Below are 14,645 nucleotides of genomic sequence, written 5' to 3'. Positions count from 1 at the left end.
TAGCTCTGTACCTTGTCATATAAATAAGTTTCAATAAAAAATGTTCTCACTTGTATCTACTCCTCCATGTTCATGTCATTCAACATGACAAGCTACTCTAGTACTATACAATGGGGATGGGGTGCATGGCTCTTCTTAGCTGAGCTACAACAACATCACACATTCAAAGTGAATAGGAACTTGACTAACTGTCAAATCTCTATGACAAAAACTAGGCCTTTATCAAAATGTAAGGAGAGGGACATAGAAGACGTTACCACACTGGGCACAGACAGTGCATGCAACACAACCACCGATTCGATTGTTGATCAATATCAGCGAATCTGTGAAGTGCCTTGCTGAGACTGATGCTCTAAATCACGGAGAGCAGCTTTGAAAACCGTTTGGCTCAATGCCGCAAGGTTCTTGGGCACATATCATCATCTTTTAGAGTGTCCTTCTTCATTCATTGTTGCATGTCGTAAATAAAATCAATGTGCCTGCTCAGCAAAAATAAAACTATTGTTCATTGCAAGGGTCAAACATCGTTATGGAATTTATTTTATTTGCAAGGATTAACATGTTAATTTTGACAGTCCTATAAATTATACATTCCACCTTTAATGAATGACGTCCTAACACTGACCAAATGAAGAAGGCCTTTGTCCTGGGTGACTTCAGAGGGGCTGTTTATATAGAGACAGTAATTTAGAGATTGACTGGCCTCTACAGATGAGTGGCTCTCAGCTGTATCATTCACCTTGCTCTTCCATGTATCTCCGTCCCAGGCCCGGCTACCTGCCTCCAAACAGGACAGCATACCAACACTACTGTATCAATCTGTCCACCTTTTTTAGAAGTTCTGAGCAAAACAATGACAAACATGGCCATCTCACATAGATGTAAGTATTAGTATCACCAATGCCCCAGTGACCAATTTTCTAAGCCTATAAGGACATATGTGTTAATTTTTAAATCCAGACACATCTGTAGGATGTAAAACACACAGAGCATCTGCTGGAGGACGGCCACGTTAGATGACAAAACCCATAGAACATGATTAACATCCCACTATATCAGAGTCAACAGGCATCCACTCAATGAAACACCAACATCTGTGCAGCATTCTGCTCAAAGCATGTGAGTGGACACGTCATAAATTGATGTTTAATATGTGAAATAATGAGAACCATACAGTGGCCCCTCTCTGAATGGAAGGACTTTCCCCGTCCACGTTTTGCAGATGTTGGGGGAAACTCTTCATTTAGCGCCATTCAGCTCCACGTCAGCGCAGCTCCATCAGCGAGAACATAAGCCCCGAAATGAAAACAGTAGCCACTGACAAGAAAAACATGGCCCCCGCGAGAGGCCCTTGTGCTTCACAGGAACACTGCTGCCTGGAATGAAAATAAAGCCTCCATGTCCAGGGGGCTGAGAGACAGAACCTCTCCACATCCAACCACACAATGTCTCAGAAAGAGAGTAATGTTCGAATGGTTATAAAACCACCAAAGAATAGAACCATTGTAAGAGCATCAATACCACACTGCCTCACAGAGAATGTACATTCAGTCTTTCATACTTCACATACCTAGGTCGTGTAACAACATTCTATATGGAATTATCGAAATAAATTTTGAATTGACAGAAACTATTTTTTTTTTTGGTGACTGTGGTTTGTCTCGTACATTCCACTATTCAGGCATGTGCACAAGTAGGGCCCAAGTCTGGCTTGAGCCCCTGCCCCTTTGCCCTGCCAGTCACAAAGTGTTTGTTTTTTCATCATCATTCATCATCACTAAAAAGATGCTGCTCACTTTAAAAAAAAGGCAACCCCCCCCCCTCCCCTAAATGGTTGCACCAAATTTTCACCTTGCGACTCATGCAGTTACTTGAGGTGTGAGGTGTTAGCGCAACTGGCTCCTGGACCATTGGCAATGTTGGCCTGTTTTCGCCTTCTCTGAGGTCTGCATGTGTCACTCAGTAAAAGTCAACAGTAGTGAATAGCAATCTCCTTTCCTCCACAAACTAACGTCCAGTGAAATAAATTGCCATTGCCAAACTTGATGGTGACAGTCATTCGCACCTCACAAGACTTGTTCATCATCAGTACATTTTATTTTGACTTTGTCTTGCCCTATGCCATCATGGTGCCATATAGATAAGTTGTTTAGTAGCAGCATGGCAAGGAAAAGTCATTCCATTTCAAATATTATTTTTTATTTATTTTAAATCCATTTAAGTGCCATTTCTCTGAATTCAGCCCCTGCCCATCACAAACTACACAGGCCTGCCACGGTCCTATTATTAGTATGATAGAATAGTGGATTGAAACCCTGTTATGTAACCTCACCAGCGTGTTTCATTTAGGGTCTATGGAACTGCACATTCCTGAGACCCTCTCCCTGGTGAGACTGCTCTAATTGCCATTTGGCATGACTATAAATTCAGGGTTTTCTTGCTTGGAAAACTTGATAAATGCCCCATTCATATATTTACAGTTGAATTGCAGCAGTGTATTTCTAGGCACCTAGAAGAGTTCTGCTTTCACACTTTTCAGGTTAACTACAATAAATCCTTTTGTAAAACTACACTCAAACAGGACAAACTTGGTCCCTGCATGTCATGTTCAATAAAGCACACGTTGCAGGTTCCAAGACCATATCCTGTCGGCAGAGTAATTATGGGCCAGATCTGGTCTATTTTCTACCGGTATCCGTCTGTGGCTGGGGAACTTTGATCCCCAGGCCAGAAGTGGGCCAGATCTGGCTGCCATTCCTGAGCCATCTTTTCCATAAAAAAGCCAAACCTTGGCCAGCATGTGGATGTGGCCCAGGTACGACTGTGTTCCCCAGTACTGGTCAACCACACTCAGTCCAAAGATGGCCCAGTTACTAAAGGAACATATCAGGGCCACATTCTTTATACTATAGCTGGCCCATAGACAATTGCCAAATGTTACCAAGGGCTGCCCCCCCCCACATTCGAACCAGGTCTGGCCCATATAATACTTGCCGACACTGAGCCATACTGTGTGGGCTACCACAAGACCAGATCTGGCCCACATAATTGTCTGCTGATTGGGTTGCTGTATTAAGACTGGAAGGTGTAGAGTGGGTTGTCTTACAACATTGGAGACTTTGAATCCTTAGAGGGAGAATGGTGCTCAGATTCCCAAACAATGTTTAATACATCTATTGGCATACAGAGAATAACCAATAGGAAATATGGCCAGTTTCAAACCATGTCACCTATTTATCGCCACATATTTTGTGGTACTCATGTGGAACAGATGTTCCCTCAGGAACAAGACTTATTGGAGGGGTCACTCATATTTCATGTCTTACTGTTTTACTGGCCATGACGCATACCTCGCTAAACCATACAGTATTCTGTCCCTGTCCTCAAAAGAGACCTAGGCAAATTTGACCATAGCAAATAAGTACACAGCATGGTGCATGGTCCAAGTATGAGATTCATAAATCTCACGCGTCCGCTGTGACTGTTCTATCCCAGGGAGACTCATATTGCCTAGTGCTCGATTAAAAATAATGCTCACTTGACGCTCAGCAGCATTCCCAAAGCCTCAGACCCATTTCAAAGAGCTCTCCAGCCTCACATCAAACACACTCATAATTCACCACTTAAATTTACCACAATTTTTGCATGCCGTTCAAATATTCTATTCATCCATCTCTATTTCCAGAAACAACAAACAACACCCTAATGGAACACGTTATCCATTTAAATCATCTAACTTTGATTACAAATTCTACTTCATTCAGTATATTTGTACAGACAAATATAGGATTGCTCAATGTTGTCACACCTGGTGGTACATTACTAATGTGGTTCAACATTAAGTGGGACATTTTGGGGATACAGACATTTGTGGCTGTTGCTTGGCTTGTTATGAAGTGAATAATAGGTTAGCTTTTGGGGAATCGTGCCACTGCATCTCCCCATCTAAGCCTGTGAGATACCATACAATACTGCACAACCATACCAGACTGCACTATAACCTGTCCTATCAAAGAAAGGCAGTGAAAACAGACCCAGACGACCCCTGGCTTCCATTTTATGGGTCCATGGAAGCAAAAAGGCTTGTACAGTTGTCATTGGATAGCTGTGTTCTCCGGGGAGTCCAGGCCCTGTCAGAGATATCTGGCTGCCTCTCCTCAACCTTGGAACCCAGGAGGTGAACCCTGACAGTGACCTAAAGCTAACCTTCCACCATCTGTTTTTATTGGCCATGTTGACCTGAATAGCAATATGATGCGTTTGACTTTGCTTTTATAAAAAAGTCTTTAGGGCAAAAATGTGATGCTTACTCAAGAACATTGTGGTCATGATACCCCAAACAGAATATTGGTATGCAACTAAGCAGCTGTTGAGGTGTGGAAGGAAACAGACGCTGTCTCTCCAACTTTGTTCCATCCCCATAGGCTATTATGTGTGTGTGTGTGTGTGTGTGTGTGTGTGTGTGTGTGTGTGTGTGTGTGTGTGTGTGCGTGCGTGCGTGATTAACTGGATCAGGATAGGCGGGAGACTCTGCGGGATGGAGGACCTAAGAATAATGCTCCTTCAGTTTACAAAAATAAACATTTTTTAAACAAGAGATGGCACGGCATAGGAGGGAAAATGGCTGATAGTCAGGTATTTTGAAAACAAACCCCTTCTCTAGCCTAGGCTATTCTTGCATGACTTGGGAGGGTCGTTCCTTCCCAGTATGTAACTTTGGCATTGTAAAAAAATCCTTGGACTGCTTTCAAATAATAATGTAAAATAAAGCAACGTTTAAAATGAATGAACATTTATCAAAATAAGCGCTACAGCTCCTTCCCCATGCAGAACGCACCCATGCCCATGGCCTGCTCTCATAGACGGTCCTCTTTACCTCAACCCCTAAACTAACCTTGGCCTTGTAAACATATCGCATTTATATGTTTCATTGCTGATGAGATAGATGACTTAGATCACGTTTAGCAGGGCAGGGGGGATTTGACAGAATAAAGTGTGGTGATATACTATATTAGCTTATACCCCACTACATGGTGATAAAAATAGTCAAGTACATCAACACTGCGTTGTACTGCATATGGATTCACCCCAACATAAGCAGTCTGATCAAGTTGGATTTGAATGAACAATTCCATAAAGGGAACTTGGAATAATACATAACAAACTTTGAATGAGGTGTATTCAACAATTAAATGACCAGCCACCAAAAGTGTTGTTAACAGTAAGCTTTTATTTGCTGTTTCAGGTGTGTCCTGGGTTGCAGTCGGAGTCTGATTGTACTGTGGTCTGTCCTTGGGGGGGGGTCTGGTTGTGTGCTTGGGGGGTGAAAAGAGTGATGAGTGTTGCCTGCTGGCTTTTTATGTCCTTCGGTTCTGTAGGTATCGCATTTATTCTTGGTTAAAAGTTTCGTTTGAAAGGCCCTCTTTCGCCAGTGGTCCTGATCCGGACGCACCATTGACTCCATTGCAGCCGTCCTCCTCCCTGAATGAGCCTCATAGGTTTCATAGACGGAGACGGTGTACAATGATTTTGTTCAAATATGTTATAAGCGACACCCAAAACAACATAGCAGGCTAACCCTAACGAACCCTAACATTAGTGTCAGGTTTAAGAGAACGGTGAGGATGCGTTAAAAAGGGGTATTTTTGCTAGGTGTCAATGGCACAAGCCTGCAGCTTTCTCCAAAGTGAGGGACGTGGTCTTATTGATTCCCATTTGTTACGTGTAGCCGTCTCGCCCTATGTCACAGCCCCTAATTAGCATATAATGACAATTTTCATCAAAAACCCTGACATGGGTTGTTTGGAGATTTTAACAGATTTCACTTGAACAAAATGTTTTCTATCCATTTCACTTCGCAAAGGCTAAATCATAATGTATACATACTTGTCATGCCTTAAATGAGAAAGAGCTTTCAGTTCGAGGTGAGTTGCTAGCTCCTTACAACTGCATCAACTGTAAACTCACTAGCAACAAAAACTTGTATTATGAATTATCAACACATAGAAAAATGCAGTGCCTGTCAGCAATAAAGTCAGCAGTAAAGACATGAGGAAGGTTATGAAGTGGCCTGCCACTATCAGTTTAGTTGGTGTTAACTCCACTTCCACTTGTTATATATTTTGTCTTCTCAGCTGGAGACCCCTCCTCTCATTACTCCTTCACCCCTGTGTTTGAATCATGGAGCAAACGGTGACGTGAGGGTAGAACATAAGGAAGAGGCACATGGTGAAAGGCACTTGCAGGGATGTTACAAGGCCCTGGCCTACCCTTTGATAGAGGAGGACGAATCGTCCACCAATGATGAATCTTCTGACAAGTCTCTTGGTGAGGACGACTCGGACAAGAGGGTTGCAACAACTCCGCACACACAGCACTGGTGGGCGTCACAGCCCACTCTAAGCCCCCCTGTGTAGTCAAACTACCATTGCACTCCCACAGCAGCTGGATGCTGCAGCCCAAGTCCGAGTGCCTACAGCTTAACCCTCCATGCTCCTCCAGTCTCATTATCGTCATCATCTGGGTATCATCATAACTCATAGACAAACTGGACAGAATCTTGCTTTATAGCCATGATATAATTGTTGGAGAAGTTGTATTTTGCCACGACATGGAGATGGTGAGCGACACCTTGCGGTGCTCCATCCCGTACCACAGCGATGTAAAGATGGTGAGCACCAACTCTGAAGAGGTCAGAGGTCAGAGGTCATATCTACTACAGCAGATATCCAACCTCCTCCATCTGCACCAACAACACAATGGCCTCTGACCCTCAAAGCTCTGTCTTCCTCAATGTGCAGAGGCCTTCAACCTCCAGAAAGAGGAAGAGGGAGGAAACACTGGGACACACCAGCAAGATGACCCTATCCCCAAGAAGCGGAGGAGAATCCTCAATCCCCCCCTTAAACGCCAGAGATTCAGGTGAGATTGCAATGACTGCACAATCATTGACTTGAAGGTTGACCAATTTGGTTGACCAATTTATTTTTTATGAGTAAATGTGAAAAATCTGGCAAAACATGTGTGCAGGATTCATTTACATCATTTGATAATGAAATTCAATTCCAAAAGAATGAGGGGAATCTTCCTGGTTTGATTTGCTGTCATTTTTAAAACAGAAAGCATGTGTGTGCGTGTGTTAGCATGTGTCCAAGTACATAACATCAGCAGCTAAATAAGTAAAACGTATTCTTTTCAAGAGGACATAGCTTTTTGTATGGCGCTCTGTGATTGACTATGTGGCTTAGTATATTCATATTATCAGTAAACCAACACATTTTTATGTTAAATGTTTTATGTTTTTTTCTGTTAATTAAGTTAAATGTTTTTCACTCGAGAAATTACATCTACTCAAGTGTGTGTGTTGCTTACTCAAGAATGTTGTGGTCAAGATACCCCAAACAGAATATTGGTAAACAGACCTCCCAAAAGACGCTGTCTCTAACTTTGTTCCATCCCCATAGGCTATCGTGTGTGTGTCTGTGTCTGTGTCTGTGTCTGTGTCTGTGTGTGTGTGTGTGTGTGTGTGTGTGTGTGTGTGTGTGTGTAAATCTGCATGTGTGTGTGTGTGTTTGCGTGTGTTTGTGTACATCTGCATGTGTGTGTATGTTTGTCACTAATGAAGGAAATTAGGAGTGTGTACTCACCACATGAGCAGAGGAACCACATGATGAGGTCTGGAAGTGAGCTCAGGCCAGCAGAATGTGTCTGATACTGTTAAATACCACATGAAAGGACCTCTCAGGGTTTTGCGGGGAATGAATCCATGCTTTCCTCTCCAGGAGTTTTCCAGTCACGGCCCTGTCTTAGTCATGGTTTAAGGAGGTTGGTGAGAGAACAGTCAGCCATTCTAAATCACCCAGCTTCACACTGAACATGGACAGTAGAGAAATGCATGTTCAAACATCCATTAAGCTTCATCTCTCTCTTAGTCTAGTGCATGTAGAGGATAAAGAGAGTATAATAACAGCATTCACTGAGGCGGCTGTATCAACAGTCAGTATTACTAAGTTACAGGTCATATACAGTATTTGTTCAGGCAGCCCAAGGGATGCAGATTCAAAAGTACCTAATTCAGACACTGTATTCTGTAATCACTTAGATGCCAAAGAGTGATCTTTGTCAAACAAATAGTGTTTTTGTGTGTGTTCTTATAAGATCCAAAAAATGAATGCCAGATGTGTACAGTACTCTATATCTCGGTAGTATGACAGTCTGCAATCTAGCCTCAAGCGTTACAGAAGGGTATGCTGCTCTGAGATCTGTTGTAAACCTGTCTCAGCTGACCTGACCACCTTTGGTGAGGTAAAACTGAGAGGAGTTGGCTGATTTTTAGAACAGTTACACATTTTCCACCGTAGCCAATAAAAAAAATCAGCTGCTGGTAACAGACATATTAAACTTCTAATCAAAGACAGGGAAACAGAAGTGGTGTGTGTGTGTGTGTGTGTGTGTGTGTGTGTGTGTGTGTGTGTGTGTGTGTGTGTGTGTGTGTGTGTGTGTGTGTGTGTGTGTGTGTGTGTGTGTGTGTGTGTGTGTGTGTGTGTGTGTGTGTGTGTGTGCCCAGCCAGCCTCTCTCTCTCAGCCCGCTTCCCTCTGGCACAATGGTGAGCTCACAGCAGGAACACACCCAGAGAACCTCCTGGTCATTCCAACATAAAACCAACACTTACCATAAGCCAGGGAGGCAAAAACACATCTTGCAGTGTCTTCTCCAGCATCCTAAAGCAGTGCCCACAATTGATAGATGTGGGGTGCAGAGTGATCCAAAACTAACAGGACAGAACAGGGGGACTTGGCCTGTGTGCGTTAATCCAATTGGAGCGCATGAGGTGCAAGTCACATCTCTGGCCCTTAATATAAACCAGCTCAGCAGTGTTCCTCAGAGGCCTCCAAGTGTTTCTTTTTGACAAGAGAGAAGGTTGTTTGTGTACCTTTCCGCAGAAACTTGAGAGCCCTCCTTGAAGACCTTTTCTCTGTTGTTGGGCTGGGAGGAAACCGGAGCATGAGGCTTCAAAACTAGACACGGGAAGTGGTCAGAGTGAGATCATTTTGGGAGACAGAACGCTCTTAGAGGGTGATCAGCCCATCATTTGCCACAACACTTTGTCTGGCCTGTAGGCCTCTAGGCGATGCTGAGGAGGTGACAGGCAGGACAGAGAGATGGAGAACGGGTTAACACTGAATGAATTCTCCTCATAATGCTCCAGTGAAGGCTGGTGGTGGCAGAAATGGAAGGACGGGCTCATTGTAATACATGGAATGAAGAATGATTGTCACAGGCAATACATAGAGTGACAAAAGGCAACATCTCCATTCTATTTATCAATTAAAAAAAGCACTTAGCAAAGAGCATTGGATAACTACTAAAGACAGCTACTCTACAGTATGTATGTGAACCTTAGTGTATTAGTGAAATTCAATGCAAGCCTGCCCTCTGTTGAAGAGAATCAAGAGTCATCTCCCTTGTGAAGCAGCACACAGGATACTTCATGAAATCTCAACAGTGAATCCTGGGAAATCGAACAGCTTTCACAACAATGTCCCGGTTCCTTCCTTTCTGGTGGGCACTCCTGATACCACTTATCATTGGAGACGACTGGTGTCTTCTGGTCTACTTAATTCCTGGCCAGGATTAGATAGATAGATAGATAGATAGATAGATAGATAGATAGATAGATAGATAGATAGATAGGCAGGTACTTTATTGATCCCTGAGGGGAAATTAAGGTGTTACAGCAACTCACATTGAAGACCTCTTCACCCCCACTACCCCCCTGTACAAGTTTCTCTCCTGTTAATAAAAAAAAAAAAAAGAAGCATTGATTACTTTATGGATGGACTGATGGATAGATGATTCACTTACTTAAACAAATGTATTTGTTGTAAGTCGTTTTGGATAAAGGCGTCTGCTAAATGCCATAAATGTAAATGTAAATGTCACATCACAAACAACAACAACAAAATAAAGTGACAATACAATGACAATGATATGACAGCCTTTCCCCACAGAAATAAAAACAAGTTAAAAAAGAAAGAAAGATGAACTTATGGTTTCCAGTATGTTCCATTCCTCATATCCTTGTCTGTTGCACTGATATACTGTACCTGTTTCAATAGTTAATCTTACTCTTTTCTCTTAGCCAATACCGGGGGATTTACTGTACAGTAGAACGAGGGTTTTGCCTTGGAAATAGGTCTTATATTTTTGGAAACAGCAATGCTGATTTATGACAGTTAACTGCTGTGTGACAGACATTGTTTAATTTTCTCTTTGCTTAATAACCTTTTTCCGGAGACCAATGATCAGACAGTCAGTGCAATAGATTATCCTTTTTAGTCTCATTGACAGAGAGAAGAGAGACAGACCTTTTAGCAACATGTATGTTTCGGGCATTCTTTGTAGCAATTCATCTCCTATACATAGGTTTTGATTGTCATTTTGCCGTGGCCTTCAAGGTCAATTGAAAATAAGTGCTTCTTATAGTTACTATCTATTCACCATCAGATGACTTTCAGGACTTACAGTTTACAATGGCTGTATGTACAAATCCCATCCCCACTCTCTGTACCTCTCACCATGCTAATAGGTGTGTGGAGGACATCCCTCAAGAGTATTTCTTCTGTTAATCCCTGAATTAGTCTTCCAGTTGGGGCTCACTGCTTGATGATAGTGTTATGGAGATCGCAATCTCTACATATACAAAAACAATCCTGACCTGCATACTCTACGATAAGAACCCAACTCTGACTGACCACTGAGAGAATATAGAGTAGGTGACTAACAGTATCTGAGTCTAAAAAACAAGAAAGGTCCTCCTCAGGCACTTCCCATCTTGTATTTTCAACTATTTTAATGTTCCATATTAACATAAGGTACAAGTGGAGGGAATGCCTCACAATAACCTTCTTGTCTGGACAACCATGGGCTCATTCATAAAGATGTGAGGTAATGTTTCACCATCCATAATCTTCACTCACCATCCCTGAATACTTGTCATTGGTCATTTCCTCAAATCCCAGAAGGGCATACTCAAAGTGAAGGCCATCTTTGAAGCTTTGAGTTCAAAACATTTTAAACCTTTGAACCTGTCCCGGAACCTGTGGGAATGTGTCTATTCCTGATGCTACAGTATTTGCTCAGCATGACATGTTTGTGTATTTAAAGGATTCAAACGTTGTATTCAAATCATTGATAACTGACTTCAACAAATGATTGTTAAAATTATCAATACTGTTGTCAATAAGAAGATGGCCGCAACAGGTGTGGATGATTCGTTCAAAATAACTACTTACTGACAATTGTCTTGGTTAAATAGCTAATATATCAGTCAATCCAAAAGGGTGCAGTAAAACATTCAACAACTCATTTGTACATGAATGACATTTATATCTTGCTACCGCGAAAGTTACAGCCACATCTGTAATTGTACTTCCAGAGAGAAGTCCATCAGGACCATGGTATGATAGATCTTTACCAGATGTTGGGGGGCATGGTGTTTTCCAGAGCTTCAATAAGGACCACTGTTCCCTGTTCTTTGCAATGAGGAGCAACTGATGTACTGTAAACACATCAGTGATGAAGAGTAATCATAAGTCTTATGCCATCTAGGGTGAAACTAACAAGGGATCCTTTGTGTGTGGAGCATTAAGAGAGAGACGGTAGGAGTAACCTCTGCTACCCAACAGAGATCATACATACTCTCACACACGTAGTTTTGTCAGGAAAGGAGATATACTCTGGAGAGACCAAAACCAAAGTGGCTGTGCTGGGCTCTGTGAAAGACATCAGCACAGAGAGAGACCTTCCAGCCACTGTTCCAGACTTCCTCTCATTTCTGAGCAACGGTGGGTGAGCAGCAGACATAGAAGCAAAGTGGCATATAGTATAGGATATAATATGGTGGCTCCTATGTAGGGGGACAGAGAAGGAAAAATAGGCTATGAAATGAAAACATTCTGGTGTCCTTTCTGCCAATTAACTAGAATGTTTCTTGTAAAATGTTCCATGTTCTTGGGCAAGCCTATATCATGGACAATATCTGGTTCTGTGGAGATTGCCCTTAGCTTCCTTGAATATTTCAAATGCCAGTAGAGTGTGCCCCCATGTGGTGAAATCGAGCAGGACTGAGCAGGATTGAGCAGGACTCAAGATATCCATCTCATATGCATTGAGTAAGCAGCAAGCTCTTTTGAAACATACACCAATGATAAAGATGTGATTGTTCTGAAAAGGTATCCTGAGGTGTAAAAAATCCATGAAAACCACAGTTTTTATTTGACTAATCCTTTAATAAAGCATTTACATACAATAAACATATACAATTCTGTAGTACATCATTTCAAATCCACATTGCTTCTGCAGACTATAGTTTTATTCCTGTTTTTTTCCATTTCCTTTCAGCTCCTTCAGACAATTCAGTAAGATAATAATCAAATATCACTGCTACTTAAATGTCTATGTTGGGGTGGGAAAAATGAAAACTATATCAGGACCATTAGGCTAGACAATCATAAACCTCAAAAAACAAACCACCTACTTTCACAAGACACAAACAGAAAATATATTACTATATAGACCTTTCAATTAGCAATAACTGGGCCATTAACTGCAAATATATAGCCTAATATGTAAGCCTAATAAAGAGATTAGTTGTTTTTATTTTCTGCCAGCACATTTCTGTTATATCACAACACGACATGCAAAATGCAGTCTGCATAAAGTGTAATCATGATCATATTATCTACTGGCTAAAGCAAATAAATAAATGAATAAAACTTTGTTCAAAAAATACAGAACTGATAAGATAATTTTACAAAAATAGCCAACTGAAGGCATTTAAACTACAGATTTAGTCTTTATCCTCAATACAATGTTGAGGCGATTGAAGAAATAACGTTTTCTGTTTCACTCTTCTCTTGGAAAGATTGGCCTACTTCTGGAAGTCAAATGAACCCAAACATGCTTTTAAACCATCTCAACAATATAACATATGTATGTTATCAATAAATAGAATCTATGTTCTAGATATATGATTAATAATCGGATTTCACACTCAACATACATCAGTAGCAAAGCCTGTTAAAGTACAGATATGCATCTGTTTATACTTAAATAACCAATATAACACACTCATAACACATTCATAACAGTCATATAAATATATATATAGAGAGATATATTAAATATATAAATAAGAAAATAATGTAAATAAAATGTTGGTCTACAAAGTAAACATGTCATATATTATATTATTAAAGCAATACTTGATAATATGTATCTTTATCAAAACCCCTCATGCACAGAGAGGTTTCAATCTGTCGAGACTGGTTTGAAAATCTGCTGGGTTCATTTGCTTCGTTGATGTAAAGCTAACTGTTGTGTATTTAACACTGACTGCAATCCAACTGAAACTGAGAAAGATCCCAAATAGATCATCTTCCAAAATAATGATGACCGTCATCATTGTGCAATGTGTGGAGCATCAACAAACCCTTCCTCTTTCACTGGGCATTTTAACATACCAAAGTACACCACAGTACAGGAGATTCATAAAGGACAAACCTTTCACAGCACTTACACCAAATCAAATGTTTCTTACTAAGATCCATCAATTCCACAGAATAGCACATCCACAGTTCAAGGCTCATTGAACGTAATCCAAAAATAACTGGTGCAGGCACTTCTTATTGTTAAAAGTGGGTCACATATTTTATCTGGCATATTTTATAAAGGCCTTCCTGTCTTCACGTTGAACACCAGTTTAATGTCAATTGTCTGGGGCTTTGGCAACATCGGACCTGCTGTCGCTGCTCTTCACCTTTATTGGTTGACAACCCTGATCTGTTGCAAACTACAGTGTATCTTCCACAGATCCAACATGCTAACTAATGTAGCAACTGAGCTTGATGAAAGTAAAACGCACACACAATATTCAAAACTCAAATACTGCACTCAGAATTCATGGAATTCAAGCAATGTCCACCACTACAAATAATTACAGGACTTGAGATTAGAGGCACACAAATGCTTAGAAATGTCAGATGACTTCAAATTCCTACTCTTGACAACACCGCAAAGTGTGCAAACCTTAGCTGACCGATAGTTTAAAGGCAAAATGATGGGCATCAATTGTTGCTGTTGGAACTCCACGTCTGTCTATGCAAAAAGTTGCTTAAAATAAGTGAATGGTTCACCAAATATCAAGCACCAAAGCTAACAGTTACACAGCACTTAGCCGAGATGAACACCGCCCTGTTTATATTCAATCTACAAAGCTAAGGTACCAGTGGTCCATGCCACGAACCTTTGCAGCACACAGTATCATTATAATCACAGCGAACAGCTACTGTATCCCACTAACTCAAGGGAAATTCGAAACTACACATTCTAGTTCAAATTTCAGAATAACCACTTCACAAATGTTTATTGTGATATAGTTTGCTTTTAGGATTAAATGCTGTCAAAACCAGCACAACTATGTGTTGTGAATGGGGTAGTCCTACATCTGCCAAGAATCCACACCCAAACCAAAGATCTAGAGTAGCACAGCAGAGCAAGGCCCCTGAACGGCATAGCAAGGCCTGGCAAATCCCTACAGGTTGATTGGCTAATCAACAGAGCAAGCTCGGTTACACCTCTTTGC

The sequence above is a fragment of the Argentina silus genome (genome assembly GCF_951799395.1).
Source record: "Argentina silus genome assembly, chromosome: 7".
In the NCBI taxonomy this organism is placed as follows: domain Eukaryota; kingdom Metazoa; phylum Chordata; class Actinopteri; order Argentiniformes; family Argentinidae; genus Argentina; species Argentina silus.
This window is presented reverse-complemented; position numbering follows the sequence as displayed.